General features: G+C 43.0%; 1 long non-coding RNA gene across 1 annotated transcript in view; it reads right to left on the bottom strand.

Annotated features, from left to right (window-relative positions):
• Positions 1 to 1,763: 1,763 nt before the first annotated feature.
• The window catches only part of LOC128348274 (uncharacterized), a 37,246-nt gene continuing 22,801 nt past the window's right edge, over positions 1,764 to 16,208 (bottom strand). The window contains exon 3 of the long non-coding RNA XR_008318044.1: positions 1,764 to 2,018. This is a non-coding gene — a long non-coding RNA (uncharacterized LOC128348274). The remainder of the gene's footprint in view (positions 2,019 to 16,208) is intronic.

Genomic DNA, 16,208 nt, shown 5'->3' with positions numbered 1-16,208 from the left:
CAGCCAGACTGTCCTTCCAGACTAACTTTATCCTTACCTTAATGTGTGTATTGGCTCTTAATGGATACACAATCTCTCTATATACATGTTGAAAAGTAGCCTGAGACACGCAGGTGTCTCAGGGTTGAGCATCCTTTTAAAGCATTTTGTTTTGGAGTCAATATTTTTAGGTTGCAGTATTTGGGTGTGTATTGAGGTTTGTTACCAAATCAGAGCATTTGTGGATAGAAAAGGTTAAACATCTAAATGAGATAGAGAGCGTGCACACACATTGGGGGGGGGGATCAAACTGGAACAAAAAATGATTGCCCAAATCCAGACTAATTTAAGAACATCAGAAGAGCCCTACTAGATCAGATAACCATGTGGTGATACTGCTCCTGAGTGAAGAGGAAGGGGACAAAATGGTATCAGACTCCAGGACTTGAACCAGGAACCTCATGACGCTTGACTGAGGCTAGGATCTTGTCTAACCTGGACAGTGTGTATTCAATTATAGCACCTAGATTCAAGTATAGAATCAGGTTTAATCAAACGGGGTTTGATTCGAACCAACCCAGTTCGACCAGTTTGAACTCCAACCAAACCAGCCTCAACCCAAGGCAGACTGTAGGGATGTGTGAACAGCACAAAATGTTTTGGGCGGGGGGTGGGGATAGAGCAGTAGCTCTAAGGAGTAGTTATGCTGGTCCTTACTTGATCCTGTGAGACCCCACTGCCATTACAGTCGCAGCGCTGTGCTGCTCAGAAGGCTGCACACAGCTGTTTCCCTGTTCACAACAGCCTGCACGTGGTGTCAGCACGCACATGGCATCCATGGCATAGTGGTGCTGACCACATAAATGGTGCCTGCTCATGCATGGATGCCATATGTGTGCTGACGTCGCATGCAGGCTGCTGGGAACAGGGAAGGGTTTTTTGAGAAATTTCCTCTTCTGATGTCCAACGCATCTGTGTTGGACTTTCTTGGCAATGTTCTACTCACATATAAGCTGAATTGTAGCACACTATGCCCATTGTTCCCCAGTGGTTCTACAACTCTGACATCTCACACCAGGTCCTGAAAAGCACTCAGAATTAAGTCCAAAGTTACCTTTGCTCAGGTCGGTTCCACAACCAACTATTCTAATCCACAGTCATTTAGCATGTCTAGAAATTTGGCCTCTGTCAATAGCTGCACTTGAATTTGCATATTATCACATTTATCATATTTGCATATTATCACATGTTACTTCAAGTAACATATTCCCCCATAAATATTATCTTATGTTACTTCAAGTAACATGTGATCATATTTATGGGGGAAGAATTGTGTCCAAATTGAATTTATGTGCCCCATTGAGTTCTGAAAAGGCCCTGTCAAGTCTGGTAATTTTGATAGGTGTCCAAAAGACTCCTAATAGCTGTGAGTTCGAAGCCAGTGTGATAAATATTGAACTCGGAGTCAGAAAGCATTCTTTTCCTAGCTTTTATACGTGGCTATAGAAAAGGGTTTTTTTAAAAAATAAAAAAAAGAAAGAAATTAAATCCTATTATCAGAGAACACAGACATGAAGCTATACTATACTAACCGCTCATATATGTTAAAAGGCAAGAAGGTTGGAGGACCTCCGTACTCCATGTAATGGTACGGAGGTATCTGACAGTGTGACAGTGACACCCTCAGAGACTGCCAAAAAACACAGCCCTAAATTTAGACTGTGACTTGCCATTCACTTGCTTATTTATTACAAATCAACACAAGGGCAACCTTGCTCTGAGATGCAATGATTCTTTAATAGTTTGACAAACTACACAAGTGTGAACGAATTATCAGTGGGGAGGGAACAGATGTGGGAGAGGGAAATCAAATCCCACCTGGGATAAGGTCATACACTGTGGTTACAGCGCCATGAATCCATTTGCCATCACTGTCCATTCCCAGTAGAAATTATGATACATTCCTCGACACTGCTCTCCTTTCCGTCAAGGTCAGCTACTGCTTCTTTTCATCACTTTTTGATGAGACTTTTTGATAGCTTTGAAAAAGGAAGGAAATAATTTTGTCACATTTTCTTTGTCATGCTTTATCACCTTCGGGACACCAGAAAATAGAAGTACAATATTTCTCAGAGCCTAGTTCGCAGTAGTGTTACAAACCAGAGTGACAGACAAAAAGCCAGGCCAAGGTTCAATTATTTTAAGAGATGGATTGAGACTGAGCAAAAAAATCTAGTCAGAAACAAGACAAGACTCATCAAACAAACAAACAAAAATGCCGCCACCAGGTATTGGACAATGCAGATTTCCATTAACTGAATTTACTCATTGTAGTATTGAAACTGTTCTATTTATCTGTAGTATCTAAACAGGTTTTTGCCTCCACATCAGTTAAGTTTGGCTGTGTGATCCTATAATCTGTTATCCAGAACAAGGCAACACTGATAAACTCTCAGGCTGATGCAGGGGGACACATCATCTCCTTGCTCTAGAGGTTCAAGCTGGCTGCAGCCACTGACACTTTCGTGTTGGGACTCTTCTGGAAACCTTTGACAACAACACAGGGTATGATGCAGATGACACTGAGCCAATTTGGATGATATGTCCACTAGCCTATCCTAATAGCATGGGAAGGAGCAGAAACATAGGAAGCTACCATATACTGAGTCAAACAATTGGTCTATCTGGCTCAGTATTGTCCTCACGGACTTGTAGCGGCTTCTCCAAAAAGAAGCCAGGGTTTTGCAGGCAGGGTTCTCTCTCAGCCCTATCTTGGAGAAGCTAGCGAGGGAACTTGAAACCTTTTGCAGTTCCCAGAGCGCCTCCATCTCCTGAAGGGAGGATCTTGCAGTGCTCACACATCAAGTCTCCCATTCATATGCAGCCAGGGTGGGCCCTGCTTAGCTAAGGGGACAAGTCATGCTTGCTACCACAAGACCAGTTCTCTCCCTCTCTACATGGCATGCCTTCCTGCTGCCACCTAAGTACATGCGGGGCCGGGGGGAGCAGCCACTTTTCATGCTGATGACATTCTACTTTAGGCAGTGGTAGTGCACTAAGTGCAGGAGGAAGAAATGTGTGCCCATACTGCTCCTTCACATGATTAGGGATGTATCAATCAAACTGGTACAGATGTATCAATCAAACTGGTACATTGTTAGGATAGGGAAACAGTGGGCATGGCTTGGAGAGGAACCCTTTGCACTCAGCCCCTCCGGCAGAGCAGTTCTGAATTGAAAATATAAGATAAGCACAGCCTGCTGGATCAGACGAAGGTCCATTTAGTCCAGCATTCTGTTTCCAACAGTGGCCAACCAGATCCTTCAAGGAGCTCACAAGCTGGGCATGAAGGTGGTGACTTTTCCCTGTTGCTCACCTCCAGCGCTATTTATAGGTATATTGCCTCTGTACAGGAAGGCTCCAAATGCTGACAATCCTAATGCCATTGTGACTTTATGCCAGCTAGGAGATGTACAACAGGTTTCCTATCCTATCCTATCATGTTCTGTCCTATCCTTCTCTCTGGTTCTGCTCCTCTTGCCTAATACAGAGTATTAGAGCCCCTGGTGGCGCAGTGGTAGAACTGCCGCCCTGTAACCAGAAGGTTACAAGTTCGATCCTGACCAGGGGCTCAAGGTTGACTCAGCCTTCCATCCTTCCAAGGTTGGTAAAATGAGTACCCAGAATGTTGGGGGCAATATGCTAAATCATTGTAAACCGCTTAGAGAGCTCCGGCTATAGAGCGGCATATAAATGTAAGTGCTATTGCTATTGCTATCAGGGTAACTAGTGCAGCATTCCTCTTCTCCTGCCACAGCTGCTCCAAGAGGGGAAAGGATTAGGTGGCTTGTTCAGTCCTATTTGTAGTTCAGTCACAAAGCCTAAAGCTATGCAGATCTCCTAAACCAAATGCACAGCCCTGGACTGTTTATGGAACCCATTTCTACAGCCTGTTGGAAATTTTAGGGCAGCATTTCTACAGATCAGCTTTCTTGTGAGGAGAATGTGAAACATACAGTGTTTTTGTAACATTTTCTGTTTATTGATAAAAAGATCTAAGTGAGCAGAGGGAAGAAGGCAGGATCCCATCGATCCTGCAAAAGTGTCACATGCAGACTATTGAGGGGGGGAAACTGGGGGCGGGAGTATGCTGCATATCCAAGGAGCAAAATTACAACATTATTCACAAACACAGTCACATACATAAATGCATAATGAATATCTAAGAAGTGGCCAGCAATCAACACCTCCCTGTTAATTTAAACATAATATTTAGGTTGCAACTAAACACAATTTCACTAATTCAAATGCTGGTGTCTCATCCAGTGGCAAAAGTAATCAACTACAGTCAGGTATGGAGAATCAGCATAAGGATCCAGCCCCAGAACAGAATCTCTCCAGTGGCTGTTGCTGATGTCTATCTTATGCATCTTTTAGACTATGAGCCCTTTTGGGCCAGGGTGCTATCTTCTTTATTTTTTTATCTATATAAACTGCTTTAAGAACTTCAGTTGAAAAGCATTCTATAAATATTTGTAATAGCAGTGTAGTTGTAGCCACCTAATGGTGCAGCGGGGAAGTAACTTGCCTAGGGAGCAAGGGGTTGCTGGTTCGAATCCCTGCTGGTATGTTTCCCAGACTATAGGAAACACCTATATTGGGCAGCAGTGAAATAGGAAGATGCTGAAAGGCATCATCTCATACTGCACAGGAGATGGCAATGGTACCCCTCCTGTATTCTGCAATCCTCTATTTGAGTGGCAGAACTCAGCTAGGTCAGCACCACTTTGAAATCTCTGGCAAAAACCAATAGTTCCTTGTGTGGAGGCTGAAAAGTTCTCATCATAAGCAGAGTAGAGTTGGAATGAGCCTTGGCAAAGAATTTTTTTTTCCCCAACCATGCCTGATACTTCCCTTATTTTGGACTCCTGCCCCATGTATGCTGCTTCCTGCCTGGCCTCTCACACCAACTTACTGTGATTCCTGTGCTGGCTTTTTAGAAAGAATTGCTGCATGGTGGAGCAGATACTACTTTCCCTTCTGGTTTGGGCAAGGCATAGAACAATTCCTCTCTGTCTTGCAGTTAAAACTCAAGTAAAATGCCAATGCAGCAGTCCTTTACACTTTCTTGGGACCAAGTAACATAGTGGGATTGACTTCTGAGCAGGGGTGTAGTAACAATAGAACAATGTAGGCGGGGGATTTCAACATGGATACAGAAAAACAAAACAAAAACCTCAGACATTCTGCAGGTTGATGTAGTCAAACATAATAAATCTGCGAAATTCTTGGAGGCTGGTCGTGTAAAATGCTCGTGACCAAGTGAGAGATCCTATGAGAAAAGAGTGAGCAGCTATGACCATAGAAGAGATACAAAAATAATTGTATTAGGTTGCAAGGGATCCTTCTCAGAATCTTCACTGGAAGAACCTAGTGAGATTCTCATCATTTCCTTGGGAACTGCAGGGAGACTTTCTGAACTAGGGTGCCTCTACTGAGCTAAGGCCAAGCCAAGGGAGAACCACCAAAAATGTAATCTAAGTAATTAAAATTTCCCTCAGGTAGGGTTGCGAGGTCTAGGTGGTGAAAACAGTTGAAATCCATCACCAATACAAATGGAAATAGTTGGTGCTATTCACTAAAAATGTATCTAAAAAGTCTCCACTTTGCATTAAAAATTGACATAAAATTTACTTATGCTAAATGTAATTATATTTTATATATATATATGCATGCTTTGCTAAAAACAGAATAATCTGAGAATAAATACAACTCAAAAAACCGTTTTCCCACACAGTTCAAACACCAGCCTTCCTCTGGATCAGAGAATCCTATGGGGGAAATGGTGCATTTTCTTTTCATTTTGATGGGGGAGGGAAACCACCACAGAACTTTTTCCACACAGTTCAAACACCATTAACCTCTGGATCACAGAATCCCATGGGGCATATGGTGCATTTTTAGCCTACTTTCCAGTAGGCTTATGAGATCACCCAGCATTCTGTGTGTGTGTCCATGTGTCCCCACCCCCATCAACTTCACAACGCCCAAACCAATATGAACCAAATCGGGTACATTTTCCATCTGGTCTCAACTCAAGTGCTTCCAGGCTCCTTCCAGGGGCAGTCTTGGCTTGAGAAACTCCCATGTGAGGTTTCTCCAAACATTTTCTTTGTGGTACCAACCCTCCAGCAAGCTGCAAAAAGAAAAAGAGAAACGGTGCTTCTTCCACCAAGCTACCATGCCCTGCCAGCTGTCTGCAGTTGCTGAGATGCCTTTAACTTCTTGTTAGCAGCTTTATCCCAGGGCTCCTTTGGCATTCTCTGAGCTTCCTTGCCCCCTTCAGTATGATGCAGTGAAAACAGGCCTTCCACCAGCACAACCCAGTCCCCTTCGGCATCCCTTTTCATTGAACCACCTGCCCTGGGCTCTCTTCCAGCATCTATTCACATACTGATGTTCACACTAAGACTCCCAAGAGAGGATCAAAGCTACAAACTGCATCAGTCATTCCACCCCCCCTTTCAAAAGAAATACAGACCTCCTCCTTTGGGCCATATAATTTGAATGACGGCTGCCACTGCCATTCATATCCAAGTCCTGCAGAAATCAACGAGACTTTAAATTCATCATTGTGGCCAACTTATTCCATTGATTTTTGCAGGACTTGGGTGGGACTCAGCCTGATCCTGTGCATGTAAGGAAGCTCCAATAGGCCATACTCCCAAGTAAAAGAGCATGGGATTGCAGCCTACAGTTCTCTGAATCATAGTCACCCATTTGCTATTTTGTTTTCTTGAACCTGGAAACAGGTGACAAGTAAAATTTGCACTAAGAGACTAATCCACTTTATATTTACTCAGAATTAAGCCCCATTAAGTCTTGTTGGCTGACACCCAGACTAAATTATTCCTGAATAGCCCTGTTGAAATTAACTAGTCCTTTAGAGTAACTCCTTATTAATTATTATTATTATTATTTATATTTATATCCCACTCTTCCTCCAAGGAGCCCAGAGCGGTGTACTACATACTTGAATTTCTCCTCACAACAACCCTGTGAAGTAGGTTAGGCTGAGAGAATAGTGACTGGCCCAGAGCCACCCAGCTAGTATTATGGCTGAATGGGGATTTGAACCCGGGTCTCCCTGGTCCTAGTCCAGCACTCTAACCACTACACCATGCTGTCTCTCTTATAGTACCTTAGTACTATTAGAGTAACTCCTTAGTACTAACTTAGTCTGGATGTCAGCCACTGAAATTAATTCCAAGTAAGCGTGCTCAGGATTGCATTGGAAGAATCAGCTGTTTTGTAAAATTGTTTTGCTGTGTTTAACATTCTGCAGCTATAAATGAATTGGATCTCTCCCTGTGCATTTACCTACGGAAAAGAAGTGATGGAAAGCTTGGGTGAATGCAGTGAGAGGAGAAAAAGTGCTGAATGAGAAATCCGTGTTGTTTATATGACTGGACCATTTCAATGTTAGTACAAATAAATTATAGAATGTTTGTTATCATCCAATATTGTATTTTTATTTTTTATTTGATTTTTTCTCTCACCCCCCCCCCCTTTTTTTAAAGGGAGCAACTGTGTGGAGAAGGTGTGTGAACAGTTTCACAGGAGTGGAGATGAGAGTGAAGACCATTTCACTTTCACGGGAGTGGAGATGAGGGTAGTATTAGAGATCGTTTTATAACTCAAAACATTTCCCCTCCAGTCAGAATTGGCCTCTTATATGGCATGCCAGTATAAGGAGAAATTGTTTTTAATTGGTTTTTCTCTGCCTTTAAAGTGGGAGAAAAAACTGTGTAGAGAAGGGGAGGTGAATGGTGCCTGTTACCTGCTCTTTTTGCCTTTTGCCCTAGTAACAGCTGAGAATAATTTCTGTCCGGGCTAGCTAAATCTGTCCCTACACACACATCCCAGGAAAGAGAAATCTCTTTAAAATAAACAGCAACCATTATTACATTTGAATGATTTAACTCATGTCTCTGAGATAGATTTGGCCTGTTCTGTTACATAGGCCTCAAATACTTAGCAGTGTTGCTGCTTCTATGACAGTGGCATCTTCCTTCATTTTGGTTCATTTTACCATCCTTATATGGCAGGTAAAGTTGCCCCAATTAGATGTCTGCCTGTCATGCCTAAATGTCCTGGACCCTCTGGCCATTGAACTTAGCAGCCGCTTCTGCTTATAAGAGTCAATGCTGGAGGGTTGTAAAAGCCAGATAGGAGCATTGGGGCCTAACTGTACTGAGGCAAAATGATGGAAGAGGCCACTGTCAGATAGAAGGAATGAAGGAAGAGGCCACTGTCACAGCTAGGGAGCTAGGTTCTATGTGATTGAGCCTGTTTCCCTATTTACCTCAGAGATGTGTTAAATTACGCAAGTGCAATAACGGTTGTCCTATATTTTCAAGAGATTTCTCATTCTCTGGGGGCAGATTTTACCAGCCCTGAGAGCAAAAGAAGACCTTCTGGTCTTTACCCCCTTCATCTCTACTCCAACATAATCTTCATTACCAATGAATAAATCTGTGCTAATGCAGAAATCTATAAATGGCAGATTTTCTGGATTTTCTTTTACCAATCTGTATTCAGTCATTTCCAGTACAAAAGAAATCCACACAACTCTGCCAGTCCTCCCACCAGGGGTGTAACTGGGGGAGAGGGGGCCCGTGTTTGCCCCTCTCCCCGGCGGCCCCTTGGAGTGATGCAAATAATGAAGAAATTAGGGAGAGCTGGGGGGCCCTCAGGAGCTGGGGTGCCTGGGTTCTTTGAATCCATCTGCTCAATTATAGCTACACCCCTGCCTCCCACACATTTCAGAAGGCTGCAGGGAGATTGAGCAGCACTGATGTCATAATCACCTTAGCCAATGGGAGAGTGTTTTTGCTCTGCCAAGGTAATATGAATCTTTAAATTAGTTTAAACAAACTAATGGTGAGCTTTGCCCATTGCTTCCCCCTGCTAAATATAGGATAATTTTTGCTTTGAAATGTGCATTTTTGCCTAGGCTCTTTCCAGACTAGACCCTACAACAGGGTCAGGATGTATCTTGGAAGTGTGCTCCCACACTTCCTACACTGTGACACTGCAGTCCGTCTGTGGACAGCAGGGTGCCGTTCACATTTCCAATGCCTTGTTTCGTGTTTAATTGCTGTGAAATAGAGCAAGGACACCATATATCCGGCATGGAAAAGTTGCTGTTTTTTCGAGTTGTTAGTTGCTGCGAGACTGCTCCCCCTGCTGTGTACGTTATTAATGCTACTTGCCCGAATGGAGGCATTTTGCTGATGATGAGCAGCTGGTCTGGAAAGCACCCTAGTTAGCAGGGGATGTGCTATACAAATGCTAAGCATTATTAATTATTATTATTATTATTACCCTGGAATACATACACAGCTCAACTACTCCTTTCCTTTTCCCTTAACACTCTCACATTTGTCATTTCTACCACTGTCATTTTGAACAATCAGATGAGGATTCAGAGAATGGCCAGCATGCGGAACATTCTAGAGTTCTCAGTTTTAAGAACATTCTAGAGCTAAGGAGCTGCCAAGAATGCTTCTTTTAATTTCATAGCCATCCAAGAGCACTCTTGAGGGATTTAAGAAAGCACAGTGGGATATGGACGAAGAGGCAGTCAATGATAAATGTTGGGATGAAGCCATTTTACTAAGCAATTTTAAGGAACGGTAATCAGAAACTGTCTAGGATTGAAACTGGGTACATATTAAAAGTTGATGATCCTTAGAATCTGGCTCATTTTCAGATGTCTAGTTGTATTTTGATTAAAAAGAGGACCAATTTGCTAGCAGCTATAGTTGTTTTCTCCACCCAAATATGTGATTTTTGAAAAAATGGCTAAGTAGAAACTTGTTTGATTTTAATACTACATGGGCTGACCAAGCACCAGTTTGTCAGTATCAAAGAGGCAGCAAGAAATGCTGCACTGTGTAGAATCTATGAATAAATGTCCCCATTCTCCCCATATGCTGCAAAATGATAATGTAACACATTAGTAACTCGGGATAATAAAGCAATTCACAACGGCAACTCTGTATCCGAGAGTTGCTGAATACAACGGATTGCAAAGGGAAAATAGAATCCCAGGTTGGAATAGCAATTGCATGAAGCACTTACTTTTTGTGTTACCTGAGGGAGGCTGCAGCATTAGTCATGTCTGGGCTGCACACATAAAAAGAGTGAGCTGTTATGAAACCCCTGATCAAGAATTATATTAAGAATGGAAAACTTTGTAGAAGATTGGAAACCCTTTTTGCGGTATATGAAAAACAATGTGAATTTGGACTTATTCACGGGGGTTGAAATGTAAAAATAACAGTTGGGGAATTTGTTATAGTAATGAAACTAATAGATTACTATGGTGATGAAAACAAGGATTAGGACATAATAACTAGATATATAAATACGACAAAAATATTCACATGAGAGCAAATATGGATGTTGTAGTATAACTGTGTTAAAAGATGAACTGGAAGTCACATTGATATGTAGCAAACTAATAAAAAATAAAGTGAAAAAAGAATTATATTAAGAATGGATGCTGTACTCAGGTGGAGAATCCACAAGGCCATGCTGACATGCTCTGCTATCCATGCCAATGCACTCGGCAGCACTGTCCCCCCCCGCCACGCCCATGCTATCCACAAGTGCACTGTTTGAGGAGATAAACACTGTGCTTGCTGGGGGCGGGCCGTTCCCAGTGATTGGATACACAGCGTTTTGTGATGACTAAAGCCCCATTCAGATATGACATTGCACCAGTTTATACACAATCTGTATACTCATAACAGGTTTTGTGTGACTGGCTGTCCCTGCATTCCTTGTAGAAGTGAACCAGTGTACAGGCCTCTCAAATGCACAGTACGGAAAGGAAGTGTACTGCTGCACTTGTGTTCAAAACAATGTGTGAATCACTGTACCTGTGCACAAATCTGTACTTGTGTATTCTGTACACTCATAGTACAAATGTTCAGTAACACGTAAGAATGGGGCTTTAGGGGACCTTATAGAGGTGGTGGGGAGATGGGGAAAGAGGACAGAAACCTGGGGGACAGAGCAGAGAGAGACTTGCTCCCCTCAACTTGTCTAGCTAGGTCTCTGTCACACATAATTTAGATCTCTTTCACGAGACAGCTACTTTTGCATCCTTTTGCAGTAAGGATTTTTGGTTTAGACTAAGGAAAGGATCACCTCCACACACCTTTCCTTTCATGAAACTGAAAATATTGCTCTTCTAGTAATCTCTGTACGAGTGAGCCATTTCATTATTCATTTTTTGTGAGTGACTACTGACCCTTGGTTGTTGTATTGTGCAGGCTCAAGGGCTGGGAAATTGAATTGTGTTCCTTTCTCCACAGAAGCTCTGATGCATGTAAAAAAAAAAATCAGGTTTGGTTTTCTCCCATCCAACTCTCTATATGAGGATATGATGGATGCTTATAACAAAGCCCAGTCACCCAGATCTTCATTGGCATAAGCCATGGGAAGAAAACATGGAAGCTACCACAGGCTCCAGCTCATGTGAACTTTTAGTGATGTATAGCCCTTGATGAGGTGAACCAACCTATTACCAAACTAAATCAATCCAGAATGCTTCAGTCAATCAGGAAAGCAACATTATCTGTGTGAATATCAACAGTTAACTTTTATACTACCAAGTATCATAGTTAGCTTTAATGGCATGAAGAAGGTGACTTTAATGAAGGTTCCAAAACCGATGACTAGACATGGCAAAGTTCCCTCTGGAGACTGTTGGGGCACATGTACGGGCACATGTACCCCAACCTTAGACTTAAAGGTACCAACCCAGAAGTATGTGGAATTCAGGCCTGTGTCTGGTTCCATTTTATTAAGACAGGAATTAATGCCTGGACTCAGGGTGAATTGACACCCAGATCTGCCTGGATAATGCCTGGTAAATGATTTGTAGAGGGAGGGGTAATCTAGCATTGTTTATCAGTGTTTGTGGAACTCACAAGAGACTCAATGGGTCAGGCTTAATTACCAGTCTCACACTGCTGAAATTATCCCTTTTGCTCACTGACAGGATGCTTCTGCCTCAGTCAAATGTATTGATTAACTCGTCTCACACATGTACCCCTTTTTATGTTACTTTAAATATTCTCTCGTTATACACTAGATAGAGGTACACAAGAAATAATGTAATGGCTGTCGCACACAAATAGAACTATTTCTCTCACTAACTCCTGACTTTTAACACCTTTTGGGACCAGGCTAGCAAATTTGGGACAAGAGAAGGGGCCCATTTGCAACTCAGAGATGGAGATTGGCTTTGGGCAATGTCCCCTCCTCAAGATAGCAGCTAACAGAAGATGAGATTGAGATCTCTCTGGGCTGGCTGAATAATTAAAAGATGATATCCAGAAGGTAACAGCAAGTTGTCACCTTTTTGGGGACCCAGGAAAAGATGAGGAGAATTCAAACAGACTCTATGAGAGATCAAAGGAAAATACAACTATAAAGAATGAAGCTTACTGGACAGAGAACAGGCAGTCTTGGGCCTACACGCAATCTTCTGCCTACAAGCAAGACTTGCTCACGAGTAATCCAAGAGTTTGCTGCCCAAGCCACGGGGCTAGAGGCAGGAACTCTGTCCATGGACAGGAACTGTCTGTGACTTCCACTGCGCAGTGAGAAGTCAAGACTTCCCCAGCGATGGTGCTCTGACTCTCAGCCGTGCTCTGAGCAAACTGCATGCTTGATCCAAAAGCTCCTGTCTCCAGCCAAAAGCCTTGCTCCTTCAGCTGAAAGATCCACTGTTCTCAAGCCTCTGATCCTGGTAATATGCTGCCTCTACAAGCCTTGGATCCCTCCATCCTTTCCCCTTCTTCTCTTTTCCCCTCTTCCCTCTACTAATTCCTGATCTCCCCAAACCATGCCAGCCCTCAGCCTTCCTTACCTCCCCCCCTTTTTTCGTCTATATCTGAATTGCATTAGGCTCTAGGAAGATTTAATACACACACATATGTTAGTTAGGAACACTGGGTGAATATTGGTGCTGGCTAGGGTTGAAATACTGTTAGTAATATTGATAGAGTGTTCTGCTTTCTGCTCAGCTAGATTGATCTTGTTATTCTTTTATACTCAATAAAGCCCATTGAATCATTTAGGATTGGTTTGATCTCCTTTCTTCCTTGCGCCCAGATCCGACATTGTCACTATATAAAAGAACTTGGTCACTTGGCGACACTATGAGACAGGCCTAATTTTGTATGCTGGCTAATGAGCATATTTAGTATATAAATCAGGCCTGGACCACAACAAGACCGATAAAGAATCCAACTGTTTAATGAGATTATGCTCTTTTATTTACTGAGGCTATTGTAGTTGACATGTTCCAGAACAGGGCTGCACAACTTTGGCCCTCCAGGTGTTGCTGGACTGCAACTCCCATCATTTGCAACCACAGTGACCAATAGTCAGGGGTTATGGCAGTTGTAGTCCAACCTATACAGGATGGCCCAAGTTGTTCAACCCTGTTCTAGAACAAGCCTGTGTGATCCACCAAGCCAAATATAGCTCCTCAGCCCAGTAGCTCATTGTGGGAGGTAGGGGTAGGGGGTGGAGCTGATAAAGTTTCTTTTCGTTGCCTTCCTAGGACTGCAGAAATGCAGACCACAATACACAGCCAAGGGGTCACATTTTTTTGGTCACAATTCATAGAGGCCTGACATGGAATTATAAAGAAGCATGGGAACAAGTGGTCTTTCAGTCTAAGCATCTGCAGTAGGATTAGTATTTTAATGCACTAACCCCCTAGAGATCAGGCAGAGCAAGCATATATTCATGTTGCAGACCACTGTTTAGTTTTCCTTGTCTTCTGCAACTACCACAATGTCAGATATTATGACTTCCATGTTGGAGGCCTGTGCAAAGCCAGTCTGCTGCCCAGCACCCAAACAAAGTGTCAGCTGCAAAGCAGCAGAGAGAAGAAGGGTAGCCTGGTCACCATAGCGGTGATCAATCCTGCTTATTCAGACATGAGGCTCTTTTATCTTGCTACTTTTACTTTTTCCTATGGTGTTTTTAGGACTTGTTGTTGTTGTAGTTTTGATCATTCTCATGGATTTCCCTGATAATAGTTATTGATGGGTGGTATACAAGTTTATAAAATAAACTGGATACTGGCATTATTTCTCTGGCTGCAGGGGAACATGCCTGCCCCACTGATGGGAAAGACAGAGCAGCTTTAGCCCCAAGGCCACAGAGATGTATTCTCACACAGCCACAAGACCTCCTCCACTTTCAGGAAAAGAGGGGACAGAGAGCAGGCATACAGGCTGGTGGCTAGAAATTTTGTAGTGAGGGTGCCAAAGGGATTGTAAGCAGGAGCAGCTCATCCTAACCAGCTGGTGGGGGGCGGGGAGAATGCCAAAGGAGGCACAGCTACCTCTCCTTCTTGAAGCTCCATTTGCTTCTCTCCCTCCCCTCCCCTCCCCTCCCTCCCCCTCTCCTCTCCTCTCCTCTCCTCCTGCCACAGTCTTAATGAAAGCCGCACTATCTGCAGGCTGGCCATGTATCAATGCGAACGCTGGAAAATGATTAACCAATCAAGTGTTTTATTTGAACCCGGGTGGAGAGGGCGGTCCGCTCCGAACTCAGACCGCTTGGACTGGGCCAGCTTCATGTCAAGCCCGGCTTGAAGTGAGCCGGCTCCCACTGCTTTATCTGCTGAATGCCCAACCTAGGCAGTGTGGCTTTCATGAATGCTGGGGTGGGACAGGACAGGATGGGGGAGAGAAGAGCAAACCGCACTCCAAGAAGAAGAGGCAGTTATGCTTCCTTCGGCACCCACTCCCCGCCCTGGCAAATGCATTAGGATGTGCCACTCCTGGATACAAGAGTTCATTAGTGTAGAACTGCCAAAATTAAATACAGGTTACCTACTGTGTTTAAAGGTATTTAACTGCATTAAATATGAATACAATAAATATTAATGTCATAAAAATTTAAAATGTGTGCATAGCTTGTCAGACGTCCAATAGTTTTTGTACTCACTGGCTAGAACATGTCCTAGTAAGTGATTGGATTAAATAGTACTTGCGCAGTTTAAGTACTACTTTCATGTTGTATCATCCAAACCAGTCCAATGACCTTTTTGGTACCTAGTGCCTTTTTATTTTTTAGGGTTTAACATTTGATGAGTTTGTAATAATTGATTATTTTAATGCTGCTCTTTTATCATGCTGCTTTTACTTTTTTTTCTATGGTGCCTTTAGGATTCTTTTTTGTTTTGGTCATTCTTGTAAGCTTCCCTGAAAATACTTATTGAAAGTTGGAATACAGGTTTATAAAATAAATAAATACACCTGGATCTGCTGCAACCATATAGAAAGCAAGTGGTGGAGGGTCCAATTTAAGGAACAAAATGAGTGAAAAATCCTCCCTCCTCCTACCCGTGGCTTATCTCCACATAGCCCAGGCACTTTTCTACTAACTCCAATACTTGGTGTAAGCCTTACTGAGACAAAAGCAAAAAGAGCCTGCAAGGAGGTAGCTGTGAGAGGTAGCTATGGGAAGATGGAGCATTCAGCTCCTCTCAAATATGTGCCCCCTTTTTATCCTTAAACTGGATCCCATCCTTCACTTTCTTTGGCTGGGTTCAGATGTAACACAGAACTGAGAGTCCAATAGACTGTGGAGGATGGAGGACAGCCCACACAGCCAATAACAGCCCAAGTGAGGGAGGAGCTTTCTCCCTCAACTCTGGTTTGGGACAAGGCTAACAGTGGTGCCAGCATTTGGATGTAACGCTAGGCCCGCCAAACTGAAGTTTGGGACAACAAAACCCAGAGAGATAACAAATGGAGTTTGGGAAGGGAAACTGTGGGTCCATTTCCCCCATTAACTGCAGTTTGCTGCATTCAGACTTCAGTTAGTGAAGGTGAAGGGACCTCCAGTTTCGTCTTACATCTGAAACTGACCTATGTGATTGTGACAGATATGGGTTGAACCACAAAAATCTGTTGCTATCATGTCAAACTGGGCTCTCAGGGGCATCAAAAGATACTTAAAATCATGTCCCTGTTAGTCTAACTAGCTTTATTTATTATTAGCTGCCTTGGGCTCTATTGACAAGAAAGGCAGGACAGAAATCCTTGAGACAAATCAATAGAGAGACAAAGAAATAAATAAACACTTAATGAAGGTTAAACTCTAATTCTCAAACCATTTCATTT

The sequence above is a fragment of the Hemicordylus capensis genome, chromosome 2, assembly GCF_027244095.1.
Source record: "Hemicordylus capensis ecotype Gifberg chromosome 2, rHemCap1.1.pri, whole genome shotgun sequence".
Lineage (NCBI taxonomy): Eukaryota > Metazoa > Chordata > Lepidosauria > Squamata > Cordylidae > Hemicordylus > Hemicordylus capensis.
Note: the sequence above shows the minus strand (reverse complement) of the source record. Positions and strands in the feature narration are given on the sequence as shown.